Source organism: Sapajus apella, unplaced genomic scaffold, assembly GCF_009761245.1.
Source record: "Sapajus apella isolate SASKATOON/1434 unplaced genomic scaffold, GSC_monkey_1.0 scaffold16, whole genome shotgun sequence".
NCBI classification, from domain to species: domain Eukaryota; kingdom Metazoa; phylum Chordata; class Mammalia; order Primates; family Cebidae; genus Sapajus; species Sapajus apella.
In genome coordinates this window covers 6,603,457-6,626,563 of record NW_022436956.1, presented here as the reverse complement: position 1 = coordinate 6,626,563, position 23,107 = coordinate 6,603,457, and the positions used below count along the sequence as shown (strand labels likewise).

The following is a 23,107-nucleotide window of genomic DNA, read 5'->3' as shown; positions in this document are numbered from 1 at the left end:
TGTAAATATAATGTGTGAATTCTGTGTGCTGTAAGGTGATTCTTGCCTAAGAAAGGTGAGACAAACCTTAGGAAGGCTGGCAGTAAATTTCTGGAATATTTTGCCAGATTGTTGTGACAGTGGCAGAGTGATTTTGTGAAAGCTACACGACGTTTGAAAATCTAGGTTCAATCTCACTTATTAATTGGGTGGTCTTGGGCCAGATATTAACTTCTCTAATCTCCTTTTCTACCTGTAAAATAACAATAGCACTGGTAGTAATAATACGTAACATTAAGTTTTCTACCAACCTTACTAATGGTAAGAATCAGAACTAGTATGGAAGTAAAAGCACTTTGTAATTGTGAAGTGCTGTGCAAATGCTGGTTGTTATTATCTTAGTTACTATTCTCATTCAAGTCAATGCATGAACATAACAAATAATAAATGTAACTTAAATCTGCTGGGTTGCTTTTTTCTGGCCTTAGTTATTTCAAAGACTTGCTTGCATTTGGTTAAATTCATCATTAGCTACTTATTCATATCTCTTTGCCCATGTAGACACCATCCCCTACAAATGCACAAGTACAGATCAAACATCCCATATTCCTCCTTTCCCTCCCACGTATCCGGCCATTGTTCTAGCTGTGAAACTCCCATCCCAATCAATGGGGGTTTACGTAAAATCCGATGGCAGGATATGAGTGTGGCTTCAGGAATTCCAGACTTGTGCTGCTGATAAAGAGAGTTGTGTCAAACAGAAAACACCAGAGAAACAAAGTCTCCTGTCCAACCTATGCGACAGCACTCCCTTGTGAACAGTTTTAAAACCTCCATCTAGCTGGTCCGATACCTGTGGCTGACTCCACCGTGTATCGGGCCCACTCTTCTATTATTTTCCCCATGTCCTTGTGGTAATAGATTGAAGGAATACAGAACCAGGCCAAAAGTTGATTAATTCAGAGGGAGCTACCATTTCAGTTCTTCTGTACTCTGTTTGACCATCCCTTCGAGAAAGACAGTAGAACTGAGCCCCCCCCACCATCAAGGGATATGAATTTAATTGGGTCGTGACAGTCTGTATTAAGTGTAAATGCTACTAATAGGTTTAACTGACTTTTGTGTGAGTGAAGGGACAACAGAATAAAAGAAGTAATTTGCCTTGAAGATCATCCTCTTTTAGTGTTGAAGTCAGGTGTGACGGAGGCCCTTCTTTCACTTAATGAGACCAGGAAAGCTGGCTCTGTCTTTATTCTCACCGTGCATCATCAGTATTCTAGGAAAGCTTGTATTGCTGTCTATCATGGTACCTCGAGCAACCAAGTATGATTATGTGACCAAAAGTGAAGGGAAGGAGAACATTTGTCCATATTCTACCCACACTGAAGTAGCTCAAAAATGAAGAGATGAAGGAAGGAAAATGGAGTTGACCATTTATGTTTAAGTGCTCATTCGGACATTTAGTATTAAGATAATGAACTTCTGAAATCTTTTCATTGAACGCCTTGAACTAGGTATTAGGGTTTTATTCTTGGCTAACAGAATTGGGATTTCAAAGTGCATGAGGCCAAACATTGAACTGCTCAGACACCGGTCTGCAGTTCCTAATGACCACAATCTGGCTAAGATCAGCCCTACTGCTTTTTCTCCATGAAAACAAATCGCCATCAAGACCTAGATGCTGTATTGAAGGATCAAGCTGCCTTTTTCCACACCAACACCATAGTGAAGGTAAAGAGATTGGAGAGCATCTCAAATTTATATTTCAAATCATGAAGAACATCTGACACAATGAAAGCAAATGCAGCTTTGCAGAAAATTTGCCTTATTTTTGTGATGTTGGATTGTATGAAGGGTTTGGACAAACTCATTGTCCTACCACCTTAACTAACTATGTAAAAAATTATCTCTCCAGGAACTGAGTTTCTGATTTTGCATTCGATTTGGGAGCAATAGTATTTTATTGGGCTACACAATAAAAAGGCTCTAAAATCTCCCTTTTAAAGATATTTACGTGTAGGAAATTTTGTAAAAGAGATAGCTCTTGCACAATTTTTAGGAGAAGAGATTTGGGAAACTTTATCAGTTTTTCTCAACCTTTTTAACCCTATCTTAAAGTCCAAGGACAGTGAAAGATTAAGAAAACTTCCCTCATCAGGGCTGTCCAACAGAACTTTCTGCAAACATGGAAATGTCCTGCTCTGCTCTGTTCATTATGGAAGCCACCGTACTGTCTATTTGAGTGGCTATTGAGCATTTGAAATGTGGCTAGAGGAAGAAAATTATAAATTATGTTCTCTTTTCATTGAGTCAATTAAATTTAACTAGTTGATTAATGCAATTAATTAAATGTGGCTAGAAGCTACCATAGTGGGCAATGCAAGTCTGTATCATTCAAATTAAAAACATCATCTTGAAATCTGAATTCAGTCAGAGGGGCATATTTACATGGATTATTTTGATCTGAGTCAGCAATGTGTTGTCCACATGGAGACTAACACTTCCATTTATTCTTATGACTAACGTTAAAGCAAAACAAAATAAAAAGTGAGTGTTGAGCATTATCATGTTGGCCTGGGGCTAGAGCTAGGCTTTCCATCCAGTCTCCTGGCTCCATCACCAATGCTCTGCTGACCTTTAAGAATGTAATACTTTATTTCCCTTCTATTAAATGGGGGCATTTGGAATTTATCAAAAGGATATTCACAAATCATGATTGAAGGTTTATTGGGCTTATCAAGAAAGGTATGGGCTTTGCTATATACCTTTTCATCGAAAAATAATCTTAGCCAAAAAGAATTCCTAGATATCATGGTGATTTTAGTTTCTCCATTTGCAAAATACTGGCAGTGTACTTGCTTATTTTTAAGGTCATTTTTAGCTCTAATGCTTTATGCCATCAGGAAAATACGATTTCCTATTATGTAGAGTTCTATACTATTAACAGATGGTTTGCTTTTCTAGTTCCCAGGTTGCTATAACTGTTTGTAAGATTTCTTCTAAGTGTAAATGTGAACAAAGCAGCTTTAATTTAGCAAATAACCAGCTAGAATGTTAGTCTTTGTCTTTTTAAAATTTTATTTTAAAACTTAGCAGGTAGAGCAGTAGTCTTTGAAATCCAATTTCTCACCAATGAGTGTTCCCTAGGTTTGTACTCAACACAATTTGGTTGTTTGTCCCCTCCAAATCTCATGTTGAAATGTGATTCTCAGTGTTGGAGGTGTGGCCTGGTGGGAGGTGATTGAATCATGGGGGCAGACCCCTCGTGAAGGAATTAGTGTCATCCCCTGGGTGATAAGTGAGCTCTGGCTCATTTAGCTCACATGAGATCTAGTTGTTAAAAGAGTCTGGGACCTCCTCCTTCTCCCTCTTTCTCCTTTTCTTGCTATGTGACATGCTGGCTCCCCATTTATCTTCCGCCACAATTATATGCTTCCTGAGGTCTCACCAGAAGCAGATGCTGGCACCATGCTTCCTGTACAGCCCACAAAACCATGAGAACCATGAGCCAAATAAACCTCTTTTCTTTATAAATTTCCTAGCCTCAGATATTCCATTACAGCTACACAAAATGGATTAAGCCAGTGCTGTTCTATGGCATACCGTATTAGTATGTTTTCATTGCTGCTGATAAAGACATACCTGAGACTGGGCAATTTATTTAAAAAATAGGTTTATTGGACCTACAGTTTCACATGGCTAGGGAGGCCTCACAATCATGGTGGAAGGCAAGGAGAAGCAAGTCACACCTTACATGGATGGAAGCAGCCAAAAAGAGAGCTTGTGCAGGGCAACTCCTGTTTTAAAAACCATCAGATCTCATGAAACCCATTCACTATCATTAGAACAGCATGGGAAACAACCACCCCATAATTCAATTATCTCCCACCAGGCCCCTCCCAAAACACGTGGGAGCTATGGAAGATTTGGGTTGGGAACACAGATGAGATTTGGGTGGGGTCACAGAGCCAAGGGTTATCATACACTTTCCAAAGATCTACAGCCTTGATATCCCTGAGACATGAAGCAATTTATCTCTACCCTTCATACTTCTCACAAATGGATAATAGAAATATATGGCATGCTATACCTCCTGTGGTTTTAGAATTACCATGAGGAATAAATACCCCGGTCTTTCTCCTGAGGAGATCTGATCTCATTACTAAGGTCTCACTAATGACCAGACCTATAGCAGCTTTTTCTTTTGAAGTCTTCAGGTACACATCATTGTGAAGGTCAGTCTTGTGTCTGTCACTGAATGCATAAATTCGTGAGGTGAGTTGTTTAAAACAAAGATGTCTTCAAAAAAACATTTCCTCAGAGAAAATGAGGCCATGTTCCTTGAGGTCTAACTCTTATAATGGTGTTAGGGGTGAGGAACCACTGTAGTCCTGCTTCTCACTCATACCTGCCCTCCAGAAAGGGTAAAATTATAAATGTCCAATTAGAGTCTTTAATAGTGTCTTCCTATTGATATAGAATTTATCAGTAGTTTGACAGTTCTGCAGCTCATGTATTTGCAGAAAAATCACTCTTCAGTTTAAAGCATTCCACTGTTGTTTTTGTTGTGTTTTTTGTTGTTGTTGTTGTTTTTTCAGGTTGCATTGGTAATAATGTGAGGAGTATGTAAAGAATACAATTCTGTGAACAAAGTGAGTTAGTTACTTGCTCCTTGAGGGGAGAGATTCAGGCCATTTGTCTTCAAGTCCTCAGCACCTGACACATATCCGTGTATTAATTGAGCAGTTTCTATGTGCCAGGTGCTGGAGTATAGCAGTAAAACAGACAGGTGTGGTTCCTCCTAGGACAGAGGTTATAGTGAAGGCAGAGAAACAGGTATTGAGCTTGTTGGTGTAAGTGCAAAGGGTTCTATGAAAGGGGAAGTATGGGGTGCCTCTGGAGGGCATAATATGGGGACCTAACCTACTCTCAGAGGTCAAAGGCTTCCCTAAGGAAGTGACATTCAGGCTGAATCCTGAAAGATAAGCAGGAGTCAGTATGAAAGAGAATAGGCCTTCAATAAGTCTTTGCTGGTTGAGTGAATGAATGAAATGGCTGCCGGGGCAGTGCTAAATTAAGTACCTTCAGCTTAGTCATCCTAACCATAGTCCCCCCAGGCATTATCTGTGTGGCCATGAGCCATTTTCATAGCCACTCTCTTCTTCAGTAAAGGCAAGTAGAGTGTACTGAAGAATATTGTGAGAGGCCAATTGCCTTAGAAGGAATTTTCAGACTAAGGTTTTACTGAGTGCATAGAGTACATATGTATAGGTTAATATGCCTTTACTATGCAATGCATCCAGAAATTTCAAAGGCAAGAAGATTCTGGGAGGCTGAATTCCACCTTCGGGAATCTCAGCCTACGAAAGCACTGGGTTTCAACTTGATATGTCTTCACTGTCAAAAAAAAAAAAAAGGGTAACTTTTTGGCAAATAGAGCTCTAACATGCGCCAGCCGACTTTGACATAAACTGCTATCTTGACCTCTAACAAAGACCTGGGCCTTCTCATGCTCCGGTTTCCTCAACTACAGAACAGGGAGATTCTTCCAATGATAATTTTACCTCGAAGTGATGTTGTAATAAAGATGGCCGTAAAAGCATTTTGCAAGATCAAAAAAAAAGAAACGCCTACTAAAGAAAAGAACAGGCATGCTATCTATATCTGGTGTTTGCTAGAATTTCTGAGGAAACCCTCTGATCTGAGATTCTAGAGTCTACAGAGGTTCAGAACTGGGATTGATGTTCAAGATCTTTTCTGGAAGGGTTGTGTCCTTTATCTCAGTATTACTTTAAACGACTTCGGCTGAGGTATCACTAATGCCAATAGCAATGATGATGATGATGGTTACTGAGTAGTTAGTTACTGATGAGCCCAGCACTATGACGAACACTTGAAGGCATTTTTTTTTTTTTTTTTTTTTTTGAGATGGAGTCTCGCTCTGTCACTAGGCTGGAGTAAAGTGGTGCGATCTTGGCTCACTGCAACCTCTGCCCCCTGAGTTCAAGCAATTCTCCTGCCTCAGCCTCCCAAGTAGCTGGGATTACAGGCACGCACCAACACGCCCAACTAATTTTTGTATTTTTAGTAGAGACGGGGTTTCACCATGTTGGCCAGGATGGTCTCGATCTCTTGACTTCGTGATTCACCCGCCTTGGCCTCCCAAAGTGCTGGGATTACAAGCATGAGCCACTGACGGCATTTTAGCACTTGACTCCCACCACAGCCCCAGGGAATCCATCTATTATGACACCACTCTCTAAGTGAGAGGAAGCAAGACATAAAAAACTCAATTGACTTGCCAAAAGTTGTGCAGCTTGTAGGGTCTGTCTGATACCAAAGACTTTACTCACTACATATGTGAAATACTTTGAGCTTTTCAGAATAAGAGCTTGGTGTTGCTAAGTGATTAAACTTATACAATTAATTATTCCTGCTCTGGAAGACAAGAGTGTTACCGTTAGCAGAAGTTTATTTTTGCAATTCCTCTGGCCTTCTGGCATTCCCACATGCCTCCACCCCTTTTCCTAACTGTATTGCTTGCCTGTTGTTTAAAGAAAAAAAAATGATTTTCAAACTTGTCCAAATAGAAATGAATTGAATTAAAAATAGTGAAAGCCACAGTGAAGGACTGAAACAGTTGAGAAGTCAATGACGTTTGTGGAGCCCCTGCTATGCAAGTTCCATGGGAATACCAGGACCGAGGCTATGTTTTTTTTAATAAGCTGTCAATTTTTAAGGGTAATTTTATTACCTCCCCTATATCCCCTCCCATCTCGTTTAGTTGGATGATCGAGAGAGAAAACAACATTTCTACCTTCTTGCAATGGAAACAATAGACTTTGCTTGTGCCACTTTTATTTCCCCACTGGGGAATCTGAGAGATGACCTGACTGAATTCCACCCATAAAGGTCATGCTTTGAATTCAAGGCAGAGAGGAAAAAAAAACGAAGAAAACATTTTGCAATGATGCCCCACGAGTCCTAAGCATGCTGGGGCCTCTCCTGGTTGCATTGTGGTCTGCTGATAAGGATAACACTGATGACAAGCGGAACATTTCCAGGACAAAGGAAATTCCCTGTTTTATTGTTTAAAGGAAGCCACCATCCACTAAGGAGAGCAAGGTTTGTGGCGTAGGCACAGATTTTCCTGCAGGAGAGGCAGGGAGAGCTGCCAAGCTGCTTGTGAGTGTGTCTGTCCCTAATTTCATCTGGGGAGCATTTGCGTGGTTAGAAGTCAATAAGGGGTCATGGTAGTTTATGGCATTCGTAGGGTTAGGAGCCAGACTGTTAGAAATGGAAGCACATTGGTTGGGGGAGTAAAAAGCCTGATTCATACAATGCAGCCCATTTAGGAATCATAGCAAAAGCACCAGGAGATTTAGAGAAGTTGATCTGGTTTTGAGTTTAAATTCTGGACCTCCTTCTCTTCCCACCCCCTCCAAGCCAAAATGTCAGAAAAGGGCCTGGTTTCCCTTTATGGAGTGCAAAATAAACAGATCCTCAGCAGCAGGAGAGGGGCCCAGTTCCCCAGCCCATAATGCCAGAGCTGGGGGTGGGGGTGCTGTGGGGAAAAGCAGTTATTCTTCTGTCTGGTTAGTATTTGGCATTGACTTTCATTTTCTCCAACCTCTGTTTTCTAGAAGCCTGCCTGTACGGGAAGTACAGGAATAAAGAGGAGCTGATTGTGGGGGTTTTCTTGCCAGACTTCAAAGGAGGTGGATTTTTGATTTTTGATAGTTTGGAGAATTAGTTCCAAAAGTAAAAGCTGCTCTGGGGACTTGAACCCAGACACTGGGATCTTAGCCGTCTGCCCATCAGAACTGCTACTCTGCTCCTGTTGGAATAGATTGCTCTGGACTTCCCGCTCTCCTCTCCCAGCACAGAAGTGCTGGAGCTCTGGGCATCTCAGGGTCAGCTGCGGTGAGCCTGGCCACAGGGCTCTGCATTCCTTCTGGGCTTTGCTTGGTTTGAGTGGGTGTGACCACGAGTTTACTCTGGAGAAAACTGAGACAAAGAGTCTAAATTGGGCAGGATCTTGAATCTAATGACTTGTTTACAGACCCTGTACTTTTTCCAGTGCAGGGAGGAGGAAGAGGGCAGGGCACACTCGTCACTGTGGGCATGGGCACATCTCTGTTTTTCATCCTAAGGAGGTAGGACAGCTTCAGGAAGCAGCAGGGCATCTGCCTGGCAGCCAGCAGGCAAAGTGGCATGCTGTGTAATTTTCCAAGGTGGGGAGGAAGCAGTGGTGGCTTCTGCTTGGTCCTACCGGCATGGCTTCCAGGGCACATGCGGCTCTGAGGAGAATGCCCGACCCTGCCACATGAAAGGCCTTGCTTCCTGCCACTTCAGCTTCAAGTGATGGGGAGATTACCCTCCTCACCCCTGCTCCAAGTGCACCCCAACCCAGAACACCCAGCCAAGAATGTACACCTGTGATGGGGATAAGGAGGCCTCACTGAACATGTGTAAGGAGAGAGGAGATTCCCAGGGGGACCTCGCTGATAAAAAAGCACACACATGATGGTTTGGCTGTCATGTGACATTTATTTAATAATTGCTACCTGTAAGAAATTCCTTGAAAACAAAATAGTATACTGCAAGATTTGAGGACTTGCTCTTCCAGATTCTGGCGGTCCTTCTGGAGCCCAGGGATGCTGTTTGTAAGGCATGTAGGGCCTACCCCAAAGGGCAGTGTGGGGCTGCAGGGAAGGCAGGAAGAGCCTGTTTGTGCGCATGCCAGGTGGTTTATAAACATCCCCTTTAGTTCCTTTGCCAACCCACGAGTATATATTGCAATTACCAGGTTCTGATGAAGAAACTGAGGCTCAGAGAAGTGAAATCCTTTACTCAAGGCCACACGGCTGCCAAATGTGTCATGCTACATCCACTTTGCACCTAGCGTGAACAGGTTTGAAAGCAAGACAGTAACCCCTGCATGCCTGGGTACCTGAAATTGAAAAGGGGTGGCTCAAGGATGTGGGCGGCTCCCTCTCCAGGACAGTTGCAGTTGGGTGTGACTGATTTGAAACTGTGCTTCAAAAGAATGAGTTTATTCCCTGAGTAGCAGAGCCCACACCACCATGCACTGTAGATCTCTGTGATCCAGAAGTCCTCCAGATGTTCCCATAAGGACCTCTAAGGTGGTGCTCGATGCTCGGGACAGTGTGTGTAGGGGGATGGTGTGTGTAGGGGCTTCCTGGCAGAGAAACCACATTGATAATGGCATCCCCAGAAAATTCTACACTTGGAATGGGACCCAAATTAAATATAGCATCAGCAACACTAACTAAGCCACTACCTGGAATGTGTAAAAATACAGCAACTAACACTTACTTTATGTTTGTCATTTTCAAACTTTATCATGTCTATGAATGCATTCGAATGCTGAGAGGTAGGTAGGGCAGCTATTATGATTCAAGAAAGACCACATCTTTGTGGATTTGTGTTCTCATTCCAGCTCCTGCTGTCACTAGATGTGTGTGGTCTGAGTAAATCCTTCAACTTCTCCTAGCCTCAGTTTCCTCATCTGCAACAGGAGAAACTTGATTTCCAAAGCACCTCAAGCTATGGGAGCGGATATATGGGGATGAGTCTCCCCAACATTCAGAGGCTCCCCCAAAGCTGGCAGCCCAAGGCACACCACCGACTGCCACCACCTTTCCCTCCCCTCTGCTGGCCGGATACTGGCAGATGGAGAAGCCAGGACTGGGGTGGGAAGGAGTAGGTGGTAAGGTTCTTTTTCACTTGTTTCCTGCACCTGGAGACAAGAGCAAGACCATTATTAGGATGACTTATTGTTTAGAGTTTTTTTTGTTTTGTTTTGTTTTTAACTTTATGGAAAAAAAAACCCCTATTTTTCAAATTTCCATTGTTTCTTTCTACTGCCTGTCCCAGCTCACTACTTTTCAAGTGGCCAGTCACTGGGCAACTCTTAGTGAATAGTAGCAGAGTGCATTACTTATCTGTGCCCCATGCTGGAGGTACAGACTCGGTGAGGCCGGCAGAGCAGCTGAGGTTAGACTCAGTGGAAAATCCAGAAGTGCAGATGTGGATCCAAATTGGGCTGAAAAAATCTCATGAGATCAGGCTTTCTTGGACTTCCTGCTTTTAGCCTAAGCACTATGTTCAACATAAACGAACTTTCGGTATTTTGAAACTTCCGTTTCTGATCTCAGAACCTGGAAGTAAAGAGCTGTTGTGAACATTTCCACAAATTTTGTCATGGTTATTCTGGAGGCAGAGTTGAACCCTGTAATTACGAAGCTTGGGACTCACTACACCCACAGTGCCCTGCCTGGATTGCAGAATGGGAGGGGGGAAGGCATTCTTCCGAAGAGTCCAGGCTTTGGAGACAGGCAGGGCCCTATTCGAAGTCTAGCTCTTCCACTTCCGGCCATGTGACTGGACCCATCAGGGTCTCCGTTTCCTCATCAGTTAGATGAAGAAAATAAACCAGTGTGTTCTTTTTCTCCCCTTTTCCCTCGTGTGTGTGTGTGTGTGTGTGTGTGTGTGTAAAACCTGTATTATTTATTTACATATAGCTTGAATAATTTCCCCTGGGAGTCTCAGGCCACCCGCCTCTGGTAGATGTGGCCTTGAGAAGTTGCTGAAGTCCACTTAATTAGCTATCAAACTGCATTACACAAAGACAGTGAGGGCTCTGCACTCAGCGTAAGCTCTATAGGACTGGCACGATCTCTGGCAGACTGGAAGGACAAGGGGGACTTACAGCAAATTTTGAGAGCTGAATTACATTCGTCACATCTGCTCCTGTTTCAGGGGCCTCCTTTGCTTTCCTGGGAGAAGCAAGGGCGAGATGCAGGGCAGGTCGGTGCTGTGGGAAAGCAAAGTGCTCTAGTGGCATGGGGTCACCAGCTGAAATGGACAAGAGCTGTGTAGGGCAAGGAAAAAGGGAGGAGATGGAGTGAGGGCCAGGGGAGGCAAGGGACACGGAAATCCCGCCCAAGGCTGCTGAGAAACAGCTCCCTCGGTAAGCCCGGCCTGCTTGCGCCACCTCTTCTCTATTTCTTGGCTTACTTTTTTTTTTTAAACTGATTAAATGCATCATTTAAGTTTTTTAAAAGAATGACTTCAAAAGTGGCACTTCATCCTTGTATAAAATTTAAAATGTATGGAAAATTACAAAAAAAAATGTAAAAGCACTCATAGTCTCACGATACAGAAAGCAACCTATTTCATATTTTGGTACCCTTCCTTCCAGTCTTTTTAATCCAAATATATAGACAAATATGTATTGTTTTTATCTAGCCAGAATCATATTGCTTTGTAACCTCCTTTTGTTCTCTTCATATTAAATTCTGGCCATTTTCTTTTGTATCATGAAAGTGATATACACTGTATCACTACTTCTGATGGCAGCAGAGCAAATCACTAAACATAGAAGTCAAGTCCTGGGCTTGGGAAGAGTTTATATCATCTTAGTTACACCCAGCTTCCAAACGTGGGATGGCATTTAGTAACAGAGGCAGCCTTATCTCTTTCGTATTTTCATAAAATCTTCAGTACAGGCTCTAAAAAGGAGCCCACATGAAATGCTGAAAACACGATGTTAAAAAAGTCACAAAGTCCCCTTGAGTCATAAAACCAGAAACACTGGGGGGTGGGGAGGCCAGGCTGGGCCTTCGCTCACCTCCTTGTGCCTCTTAATGCAGCCCAGATGGAAGCTCGTTCAAGAGCAGATCGCAGGCAAGCCCAGGGCCCGATCTGATAGCACAAAGACACCCACAACTCTGAATTTCCTGCTACCAGGAGGCCTCTTTTTGCATAGGCTGTTTGATTTACACATACGTGGAAAGCAGCCACTAATAATAGAAGGGTTGCCTCTTTTCTTCCGTTGTCAGACTCCGCGGGCCCTGCTCAGCGACTCCTGCGTCTCCAGGCAGCTGTCTGCCACTTTTTCTGCCCCTCGCAGCAACAGGGTCAGCCAGGCTCCTGTAAGAAAGAGGCCAGGCCCTCTCCGCCTTCTCTGTGTGTGGCGGAGGTGGGGAAGGTGCTTTCTGAGGGCTCTTTGTCTGGTGAGCAAGCCGGACCTCTGTGCAACAGAAGCCCCCTCTGGCCACCCCAGCCCTTCCCCCTACCCTGTCAAGTTCTGCACAGTCAGTGTTTTCTCCTTCAGCCCCAGCTAACCTGAACTCGCTCAACTCAACCAGAGAAGCTTCTGGAGAATCTGCCCTTGCCAACTAGGGGCTGGCAAGCTTGTGAGAGAATTAATTCTCTGTGAGCCCCTTAAGACTATGTGGCACTCACCCCTGCAGGATGCCTCACAGAGAGCTGGAACGGTCAAACCCATCAGGAGTGCCTTCTTCTGCTGCCTCGATTCACATGGTGCCATTCTTTCAATCATTCATTCTGCCAGCCTGTGCTTGGTGCCTCCCATGCTTGGCACGGTTTAGAATATAGGGATGGAGTGGAGGTAAAGACAGACAAGGTCCCTACTGTCATAGAAGAAACAAAGAATACAAAGAGAAGAAACTAGAATTGAAGTCTGTGGTGGGGATTGCAAGGGGAGATGCCTGCCCAAGTTATAAAAGAGCCCTAATACTTTTTTGCTTTATGTTTGAAATTATGACCCTGTCCTTAGCCTATCCCCAACCAGCCTCAAGCATGGTTCAGGCTCACAGTTCAGCCACTGAGCTGCAGAGAGACCATCTCTTTATACAAGATCAATTATGGGTGCAAGAGCACGCCTGGCTCAAGCACACGGACCCACAGACCCTTGTGGTCAGGGAGTTCCTACATGAACTCAAACCTTTGGGGGCTGGGATGTTTACTCTTGGCACACTGGGATTTCCTGTTTCTAAGAAAATGGGCCTAGATACTCAGCTACATTAACCAAACAACATGTTGACACAAATGAATCTGAAACTTGCCAGCTCCAGGCTCTCTAGAAAGTTAGGCTTGGGAATGAAGGCATTTGTGTGACTTTCCAAACTCTGAATTCCAAGCCCAATGACTCAGACAAGGTATTAATTAGAGGGATCTGCTTCCCTCCTCTTCTTGCCTAAGAAGGCCCCACTAGAGTCAGAGGTTCCCTGGTCATCCTTAAATAGGGAGAATGTTTCCCCTGTCTGCAGCTGGTCTTAGGTGGAGGCAGCCCAGGTAGCGTGGTAGGATGCTCTGAAAGACCCACCCCATAAAAGCCTCCATCATCAGTTTCCATTTGCCGGAAATCCTCACCACGAGTTCACTCCTTTGAACATCCAGGAGGCTCATGTAAAAATGCAGAAGTTACCCCGTGACATGACTTAACTATATGACATTCGACCCATGACTATACGACATTTACTATATGAGCTGAGGCTAGCAAGGTCCTGGGAATATGGAAAACCAGGAAAATTTTGACAGGGTATGGAGGAGAGGAAGGGGAGAAGGCAGAGGAAAAGCTGACAAGGTCAAGGGATACTTCTTGGAGAAGGGAGAAGGGAAGGAGGAAGATGTTCAAGGGAGAAGCAGAGCAGCCTGGAGATGCCAGTTTGGTGATTATCAACACCTTGGCTACTTAGCTGGAAGTGGCCCTCACAATGCCACTCCTGCTGTGCCCACCTCCCGGAGTGCCAGCAAACACTGCAGGATTTGCCTGCTCAGTCTCCAGGCAATGCAGTTTCGTCTGCTGGGAAGAATCTTACCGTTTTTAACCTGTATTTGAACCAAGAGATATGTATGACTTCCACAGGAAAGTGCAACTGTGGTCCAAAAACGTATAAACTATCAAAGGTTTATTCTATAACAAAAATGACAGTCCTTGAGATGTGGCTGATTAATATCACTAGATCAGGAGCTACTCAGCTGAGGTAAAGTCCCCTTGGGAAAGCCCACAGCCCAGGGAATGAGGGACAGAGACCAGTGTGCAGAAAGGCCATGCAGAAGCACCTCGTGTGGTCCATTTCCCTGTCAAGCACTGGGAACCGCAGGGTGGGGAAGAATCCAAACAATTGGAAAGAAAAATACCCCTGTCCTAGCTGTTCAGGCTACTGTAACGGAGTCCCATAACTGGGTGGCTTATCAACAGCAAATGCTTATCTTTCACGGTTCTGGAGGCCAGGAGTCTGAGATCAGAGTGCCGGCATAATCGGGTTCCAGTGAGAGCTGTCGTCTAGGTTGCAGACTGGCGACGCCTCGCCATGTCTCTGCGTGGTAGAAAAAGGGCAAGCTAGCTCTCTCAGGTCCCTTTTATTAAGGATCCTAATCCCACTCTGAAGGCTCTACCTCCATGACCAAATCACCCCCTGCAGATCCCACCTCCTATACCATCACATTGTCCGTTCAGATTTAATGTATGAATCTGGGGAGGGACATAAACACTCAGTCCCTGACAACATGACAGCTGGATTCAAATCCAAAACCACCATGGCATGATTAAAGAGAAGAGAGGAGAAGTGGGGGTTCAGGCAGCGTAGGCATGATGGAAACTCCCTGTGGGCTTGGACTCACATAGGAGGGCTTCATGGAGGAGGTACATTGAGATGCAGGAAGGCTCATCTCCACGGGTGTCTACAACCCCGTGATGAGTCAGTCTTTGCAAACATCAGAAGCCCAAGAAGCACGGGGAGCAGGAACGCTATGAGTAATCTTAGGAAATTTGTGCTCCAGGATGCAGACATTCCAGAAAAAGACATGAAAGAGATGCATTCCTGGTGCTGTATATGTGCTGAGCCCCATGAGGCAGTGATATATGGGAAAGAAAGGCGAAGAAGGAGGAGAGGTACAGGAAAACCCTGCTTGAGATTCCAAAAGTAGATCAAGGAAACCCATTTGTTCTTTCATTAATTTAATCATCATTTATTGAGTACCTACTATTTCTAGGCAGTGTGCAAAGTTGAGAATGCAATTATGCCTAAGACATGGTCCCTGTCTTTGATAAATTCAAGATCCCCGAAGGGAAAGAGGTGTAAACAAACAATTAAACCAAAAACAGTGAGTGCTCTCACAGTGCTGGGTGCAAAACATCACATAAACTCAACTACAGGAGCAGCCACCTCTACTGGAAAGACCCAAGAGAATCAGGAATAGATTTACAGAGGAGGGAACAATGAAGTTGATTTTTTTTTTTTTTTTTTTTTTTTTTTTTAGCTGCAGTTTCTCTCTTGTCACCCAGGTTGGAGTGCAATGGCACGATCTCATCTTACTGCAGCCTCCGCCTCTCAGGTTTAAGTGGTTCTCCTGCCTCAGCCTCCTGAGCAGCTGGGATTACAGGCGCACACCACCACACCCAGCTAATTTTTTTATATTTTTAGTAGAAATGGGGTTTCACCATGTTGATCAGGCTGGTCTTGAACTCCTGACCTCGTGATCTGCCCGCTTCGGCCTCCCAAAGTACTGAGGTTACAGGCGTGAGCCACTGTGCCCGGCCTGGAATTGATTTTTAACATGACTCAGAATTTACCAGACAAGGTATTCCAAGGAAAGGGACCAGCAAGGAAGTGGTGCCAGGCCAATTACAGTGCCACAGATATGGGGCAGCAGGTGAGGAGGCAGAACATGGGTGAGGCCTGACTCCAGGAAGCCTGTTGTGACAGGCTATAGGGAATTTGGGTTTTCTGTTGTCAATAACAGGAAAATCAGTTCAGGTTTCCAGAAGAGGATATGACAACTAATATTTTGTTCAATTCAGTTAAATAAGCACTTATAGAGTACCGACCGCATGCAGAACACTGACTAAGTTGAGTATGAATGATACAAAGAAGAAGCTATCCCAAACTCTCCTGCCTCACTGCCTGAGCCTCATGGAACCCTAAATAAGCCTGGAAAGGAATGAGTGGGGAGAAAGGGTGAGGAGAAACAAGAGCACATCGTCTTGATATGGGATTAAAATGGGTGCGTGCTTCTGGGAGAGGCACAAAGGTTTATTGTGGTAGAGATTCCCAATATCCCAGATTGCCTTCTGCGCTCTCAGGTCATAGCCAGCCTCACTGGGAGGCCCACTCATTCCTCATTTCCCTTCCTTGGTAATATCACTCTGATTCTCTCTCCTCCCACCGGCAAAAGTGTTTGATTAAGCCTGCAGAGAATGATGGGGTTCAGTAAGAATGCCAGCAAGGAGACAGCATAGAAGCCACCCAGAATGGGGCTGACAGCTTGGCCTCCTGACAGTCCCCCATGCTCTATTCAGGGGGAGGATGCTAGGCTGAGACTCTAGATGTTTTCCTGGTTTAGATAAAAACTATAATTAAGCACCACAAGTGCCAGTGGATGGGTGAGGGTGAGGGGAGAGCCGAAGATGAGCAGTTTGTTGTGGATTCAGTTTATTCCCGGTTCTTCTTGCTTCAAGTCTGCGTTCTGCCAAAGATATACGGCTGCATAGGCAAAGGGACCCTCTAGGTGGGCCTGAAGGTGATTCCCACATAATTCTCAGAAACTCAGTCAGAGTCTTCCTGTATCTCCTGCTTCCTCCCCTTTCCCCTGCCCCCAACCTACACACGTTGCTGAATCCACACGCACACACATTCAAGCAGGGCATAGGTGGCTGGCCGATCCACTTCAGATGATAAGCAAAAGTCTTGGCCCCTCACTACTCACCTGTCAGCTTCAGGCAGCCAGGGAGCCAGCATGGGAGGCACACCTCATGAAATCCACCCTGACGCCTAAATGCTCACAAATGCCCACAAACCCTTAAATGTATCTAGGAGCCTTTCACCAACTGAAGCCTGAAAGCAAGGTGAAGCAAGGACGTTAGGAATGTAATAAATGATTTATAAAAAGACATCCCATCATCCCTTTCTTTTATTCTCTCTCTCTCTCTCTGGGTGTGTGTGTATCTGGCTGAGTTGCCTCAGGGCTGGTGGTTTCAAAACTAGCAGCTGCAAACTTATGAAGGAAAAAAAACCCAAACCACAAACCCTGTCTTGTGAAAACTGTGTGCCAGTCTAAAAGTGGCAGTCCGTGCAGGAGAAAAAGCCTGTTAACGTTCAGGACAGAAGCAAGCAGTGTGAGATCACAGCTGGCTCTTGACAGTGAGGAGGAATTCAAACGTATCCCAGGCACGGGGAGAGTAGGTGACAAGGACCAGGCAGGAGAGAAGCTGGAGAGGACTGAGGTGTCCAAGTCCTGGCCAGCCAAGAGTGGCCTCTCCAGAATGGCTCCCTGCTTCAGCTGAGCTCTCTGAAAATTTCAGCTTCCCAGATGCACATCAGACCAGCTGCTACCATCACATTACTGGAGTATTCTTCCAGAACACCCGAGGTCCAGCCTTCCCTCTCTGTCCGCTCAGAAGCTTCTGAAGCATGGCTGGCAGGCATAAATCTCCCCCAGCCCCTGACTTGGCCACCCCGCCCTCCTCCCCAGCTGACACCCACCCACGCTCCCCTGTGTGGGCTCACCTTTCAGAACACTCCCGATTACACAGAAAGATGAAGCTCCAACCCAGCCCTAGACTCCTACTCCATGGCTAGTTTCAACCTACAACTCAATCTGGGGCGCAGGGGGCCGGGGGTGTGACCAGCAAACCCCCAGGGAAGACCCACTTGGAAAGAATCAGGTCCCTTCCTGGCCCCAAGACCAGACAGAGGAGATCCTCAGAGATGTCACCAAAGATAAAGGCTGGAAAAGGAGAGTTCCTGGAGGGACACTAACCGGCCTGGCTATTTCTCCTGCCCCCCTGCCTAAGCTCCACACCAACGGCATCTTTGGCCAGGACAAAGTGGATCCTTGAGACACTTGGCTACATAGTTGGGAGGCTGCCCTCTTTTGGATAGGAAGGGTGGGTCATCTACAGGCCTATAGACAGAGACAGAGGCCAAGCCCGAGGCCACAGTGGAACAAGCATCTTGGGGAGTATTCTTCCAGAACACCGGAGTGGCTGTGAAAAGGGTTGATGTATCCGCTTCAAAGGCTGACTTGCTGTAGCCTGAGACCTTGGTACATAGATTTGAGTTCTATCTGATTGAGAAGCAGGTACATTCAGCCGCATTTGCCCGTAGGTGCAGCCTAATGAAGGACAGCGAGGACATGGTTGTAGAAACAGGGCAGCAGAAACCTAGGGTGCATAGTAAGTCTTTGAGGAGAAGCAAAGCTGGTGAAGTGATCAAAACTGAGTGGGGTTAATGAGAGAACGCTTGAAGGAGGAAGTTAAGTTCTGAGTAGAGTTTGAGGGAGGGGAGGGACAACGGCTGGGGCAGGGGGGAAGAGGAAGTGTGTTCGGCGGGGGGAGGGTGCTGTGTCTTTGGGAAGGGCAATACTGATTGCATGGTGGCCCTGGGAGCTTCGCCACTCAAGAAGGTCCTGCCTGGAGCTAATATTTGGATATATTTTCAAAGAGGAAGAATCCTCTTCTGTATTAACAATAGGCATGTCTGTAGTTGATAGAACATAGATTTTGGAAGGAGCACACTTTGGAATCAGATCTGAGTTCAGATCTTACCTCCGCCACTTATAAGCTGGGTAACCTCCCAAGCCTCACCTTCCTGAACTATACAATGAGGAAATTATTTCATAAGGCTATGGTAAGAATGAAATGAGATAAGTTACGAAAAGTCCTTAGTTCCGTACCTGGCAAACAGTAGCTCCTAAATCAATAATGGCTGGTATTAGGTAAATACTTCATAGCTTATGGATTAGAAAACAGCCACAGCAAGCTGCTTTAAGTCCTCAAGAGGAAGAGTGTAAGGAGTTGGGTGGCCTAGATGCTGATCTCAGCAAGTCAGGCCCTGTTTCAACCTTTCTGTGAGTTGCAGGCAGGCAGGACTGGGGCAGAGCCCAAGGGCCAGGTCTGGAGTAGTGGCTGTGGAAAGGGCTGATGTATCCGCTTCAAAGGCTGACTTGCTGCAGCCTGAGATCTTGGTACATAGATTTGAGTCCTATCTGATTGAGAAGCAGGTACATTCAGCCGCATGTGCTCATAAATGCGTAACAACTGGCTCTCCGTGTTCATGTGATGTGCACCTATTTCATGATGGCCAGCTTCAAGCTCCCACTGGGCGTGCGGTTGGGAAGAGACGCGTGCAGCTGGCTCTCAGGAACCTCATGAACTAGTTCCAGCTCACCACTGCTTCCAGCCACCCTGTCCTACAGCCACAGCCCATCCCAGAGCAAAAGAGGCGCCTGTCCTCTGTCTGGCCTAGCTTTGCTTCTTCTTTGTCTAAGTGGAGAGGTAAGGGGTTGAATGGAAGAGAGGATCAGGCATTCCTGCTCTCTTCTCTGTCCCACACCAGCCAGAAGTAAAGCCTCCCTCCCCGAACCACTTCCCCTCAGGCCAGTTCCACACTGACTAGCAAGTTCGTTTTCCTCACAAGCTGAAACAAAACAAAACACGAAACATGGCCCTCTCCTGGGGGCCTTCAGCAGAGTAGCTCAGCTTTAAGAGGAGTCACAAGGTGCAGCCCCAGATGCCATGGAGGCTGACAGTGCAACAGGCCAGGGGCTAACACTGCCTCCCACCAGCTCACCCCACAGGTGGAGCAGCCAGGACATGGCCACGCCTTGGCATAGGCAATGCACTTCCGGTTTCCCTTTGGGAGGCAGCAGGGAGGGTCTGGCTTCATGTGTAATGAATGATCTGGCAGAGGCTGTCACAGAACCATGGGATGCTAGAGCCAAAGAGACCTTAGGAATCACCTGTGTGTCCCTTTGCTACACAATGATGGTGCTGCGGCAGAGGCCGCACCCCTGAGCTGTGTCATCTCTGGATCTGGACCACCCTCTCTGGCCTGTTGCTGGCGGTGCTCCTGTGTGTTGACGCTCAGACACTTTTTGCACATTTCTTTCATAATTGCAATGGCCACTGTAAGTGAAAGCAGGTTCTATGCCTTCTCTTTCTTGTCCATTTTCCTTGGGCACCCAGTGTGCCCTGAGCATCCTTGTGACCAGAGCCACTCCTGTTTTGCAGTAAGGGAAGCCATCCAAGGAGCAGAGTCAAGGCAAACACCCCAGTGTGTTCTGTATTGGGATTCTCCCCTTCAGGCACAGAAATTCTCATTTGTACTCACTATTTGCCCGGACGGACATCACCAACTGTACCTGAATATCAGGTAAACCTGTCTTGGCTACAAGTCCAGGGCTGTGATAAACAATCTAGAACTAACCACATGCAATTAGTCCCCTAGCCAAGGGTGGGGTGAGGGAAATGAGAGGAACGTACAACTCTCTGCAACCTCTACTCCAACCACCAAAGACACACCCTTCTGCCTGATGTTTTTTGACTCAAGGAGTTGAGAATCACTTTGGGTCTACACAGGGATGACACAGCTACCCGTGTCTGTTTCAGTTGAGGAAGAGCTGGCTGAGCTCCTGCGGGAATCCTAAAGACTGGACGGTCATTTGAGTTTCGGCTGCAGGGAGCATCTTCTACGAGGCATCTGTGCTTTGTAACTGGGTGTGTACAAGGGCAATACAAAGGACTCACAGCCCAGCTCTGCCAAGAGACTTTGTTATGCTCCATGGCTCAAAAAAAAAAAAGGTAGGGGGAGAGATTAATGATGTGAGAGGAGGTGAGCTTATTATATTTATCCATAATGAGCCCATATTCACATTTCGGGTGCCCTGATTTATCTCACAGGTGGGAGGGAAGAACTGCTGGCAACCTTTCTCTCAGGGCTCTGAGTTTTGGAACAGGATTTCCTCTGCAAGTTGTCAAAGATCAGATAAAAGTCTTAATCTCAGGCACACACAGCCACAGGTTTTGGCCTCTGCCACTGTGTGTTCAGCTTTCAGTGATGAGGTTGAACAATGGTTGGTGATGTTGTACATTTAAAGAAGTGGGCGGGGGGGAGGATCAGAGTGAAGGTATGTGAGACATAGGGCATTGCCCGTGGGGAGCACCAAGCAGGCTCCAGAATGAACACAAGACTCAGGACAACTTTTGTTTTCTTTGGTGTCCCTGTACCAGGCGTCAGGAACACTAAATGAATGCACATACCTGTCACCTTTTTTAAAAGAATGGCAACCAGATCATTCACCTCTGCTCCCTGGTTCCAAGAGCCCAGTGCTTGGGAACCAGTACATGTCCTGGGTACTGGCTGGTGGAACTGTGAAGATGGGGAACATCTTGAATGTGTTCTCCAGAATCTTTGTTGCTGAAGAGATGCTTATTTTTTCAAAATGTATTCTATAGCTTTCATGTCTTTTCAGAATAGAAGAACTGCACCTTCTAGGTACCACATTGATTAAGTGGCACTGTGTTAGGGAATGCTCTGAAGAAACTATGTTGACCTGGCACTTGACCTTGAAACATTTCTAATATCAGCATACAAAGTGTATCCATGTTGCCTGAGCCAACCGAGTTAGCGTGAGAAGTTTCAGGAAATAGAAAAGTTGAAAATCTTGAAATCTGGATTCCTTCTGCTCTCAAGTCCCACTCTGATTTTTATACTCTTACTACCTTGACTATGCCTACCTTGTATTGTGCATTTGTTAAGTGTGTGCTGTGTTAAGAACTTCACTTATATTCTCTCATTTCATACTCACAACCCTATTTTACAGATGGAATCTCAAAGAGGTTTCCTAATTGGCCAAGGTCACCCAGTCTGCATGTATAGACTACACATTTCACTCATCTTTGTGGGCCAGCATCTCAGTAGCTGCGTTGCTCATCCTACTTATTTCTGTGCCTACTCAATAGGGAGAGGAGCTGGGTATGGAGCAAATTGGTGCTGCCCAAGTCGTGCCCAGCATCAAGAATATGCATTCTATTCTGGAATGCTGATAAATACACTGGCAGTCCAAGAAAGCCGCTTCCAAAGCAGTAAAGAAGGGATCTGGAAGACAGATATGTTTTCATTTCTTTTTGAAGGCTTCCCTTTGACAACAAAGGTGGTCTGTGGTGCTGGGCCCTTTAAACCCTGAAGCCCAGTCCTTTCCTGCGGTCTCTGCCTCTTGGGATCTTGGGGGAGCTATACCAAGGGCTATGTGATGGTTACACCATAAAGGGACGTATTTATTTGCCAGGGAAATGTATTAGGGAGAAGCAAAGGCTAATTAATGATTTTCAGGGGAAACTCAATCTATGGAATGAATGATTTTCCCAGATGGGCTGTTGTTACAGGCTCGTGGAAATCCTGCATGTTTCCATTGCCACTTCCCATCCTTACTTAGCCTTTGCTGAATATGTCCGGAAATCTTTTGGAAAAGAAAATGCACCAGTCTGCTTGCCTTGAATATGAAGAAACCAAAAGGTGTAACATCCTTCTTCCTTCTCAGATGGAGTGGTTAATTTTACGAGTGCCTCTGGAGGTCCTGAGGAAAAGGCACATGCCGTCATGTCGTCCCAATGAAAAAGTTCATAATAATCTGTGCAAAACAGCACCTTTGGATAAGCTCAATGCGGCTATATATAGACGCTTGGCCGTTTCCTGTTGCTCTTGCAGCTTGTGCAGGTTTGAAGGTAGGGTGAGGCTATGACCATAAGCCACATGGTGACATGTACATTAGCCATGCCCTCTGCTTCCTGTGTTGCTTATGACCTGGGCTGGACTAACCCCAGCACTGCTCAGGGGTAGGGAGCCCTTAAGACCTAAATGTGGGGGTTGGTGAGTTTGCTCTCATCTCCTCTGAGCACAGGTTGCCTGGTTACAGATAGATGGTGCAAAACATACCAGCGAGCCAGCATGCTTGTGCAAAACACACCAGCAAGCGAGCATGCTTGTCTAACGGTCTGCTTGTGTAACTTTTGCACCACGAAACAAGAGGTCAAGTATGAAAGGGTGGTTAACAAATTGAGCAGCCCTTTTTTTCTGTTAAAGGGGCCGTGTTGGTAAAAAAATAACTTCCTGAGTGAACTTACGTCAAAAATCATTTGGCAAAACCCAAAGTTTATAGCCATGTGCTGAAAACCCATCATGCTAGTCATCATGATTTGAACCTTAGAACTGTCTCTTATTTTAAGATTTTTAAATGCTTAAGTAGATTGGGCGTGGTGGCTTATGTCTGTAATCCCAGCACTTTGGAAGGCAGAGGCGGGAAAATCATTTGAGGTCAGGAGTTTGAGATCAGCCTGCCCAACACGGCAAAACCTCATCTCTACTAAAAATACAAAAATTAGCTGAGCATGGAGGTGCACACCTGTAATCCCAGCTACTTGGGAGGCGGAGGCAGGAGAATCACTTCCACCCAGGAGGCAGAGGTTACAGTGAGTCAAGATCACGCCAGTGTACTCCAGCGTAGGTGATAGAGT

General features: G+C 45.6%; 1 protein-coding gene and 1 long non-coding RNA gene across 3 annotated transcripts in view; both read left to right on the top strand.

Moving 5' to 3' along the window:
• FLI1 (Fli-1 proto-oncogene, ETS transcription factor) overlaps window positions 1-23,107 on the top strand; it is a 117,324-nt gene that overhangs the window by 15,137 nt on the left and 79,080 nt on the right. The window lies entirely within an intron of this gene.
• On the top strand, window positions 457-16,827 carry LOC116556049. Of its 2 annotated transcripts, XR_004270809.1 has the most exons (3): window positions 457-466; window positions 6,169-14,891; window positions 15,586-16,827. It is a non-coding gene; the product is annotated as an uncharacterized LOC116556049 (long non-coding RNA). The 2 variants fall into 2 exon arrangements; XR_004270808.1 differs by lacking the exon at window positions 457-466 and having other exon boundaries at window positions 6,062-14,891.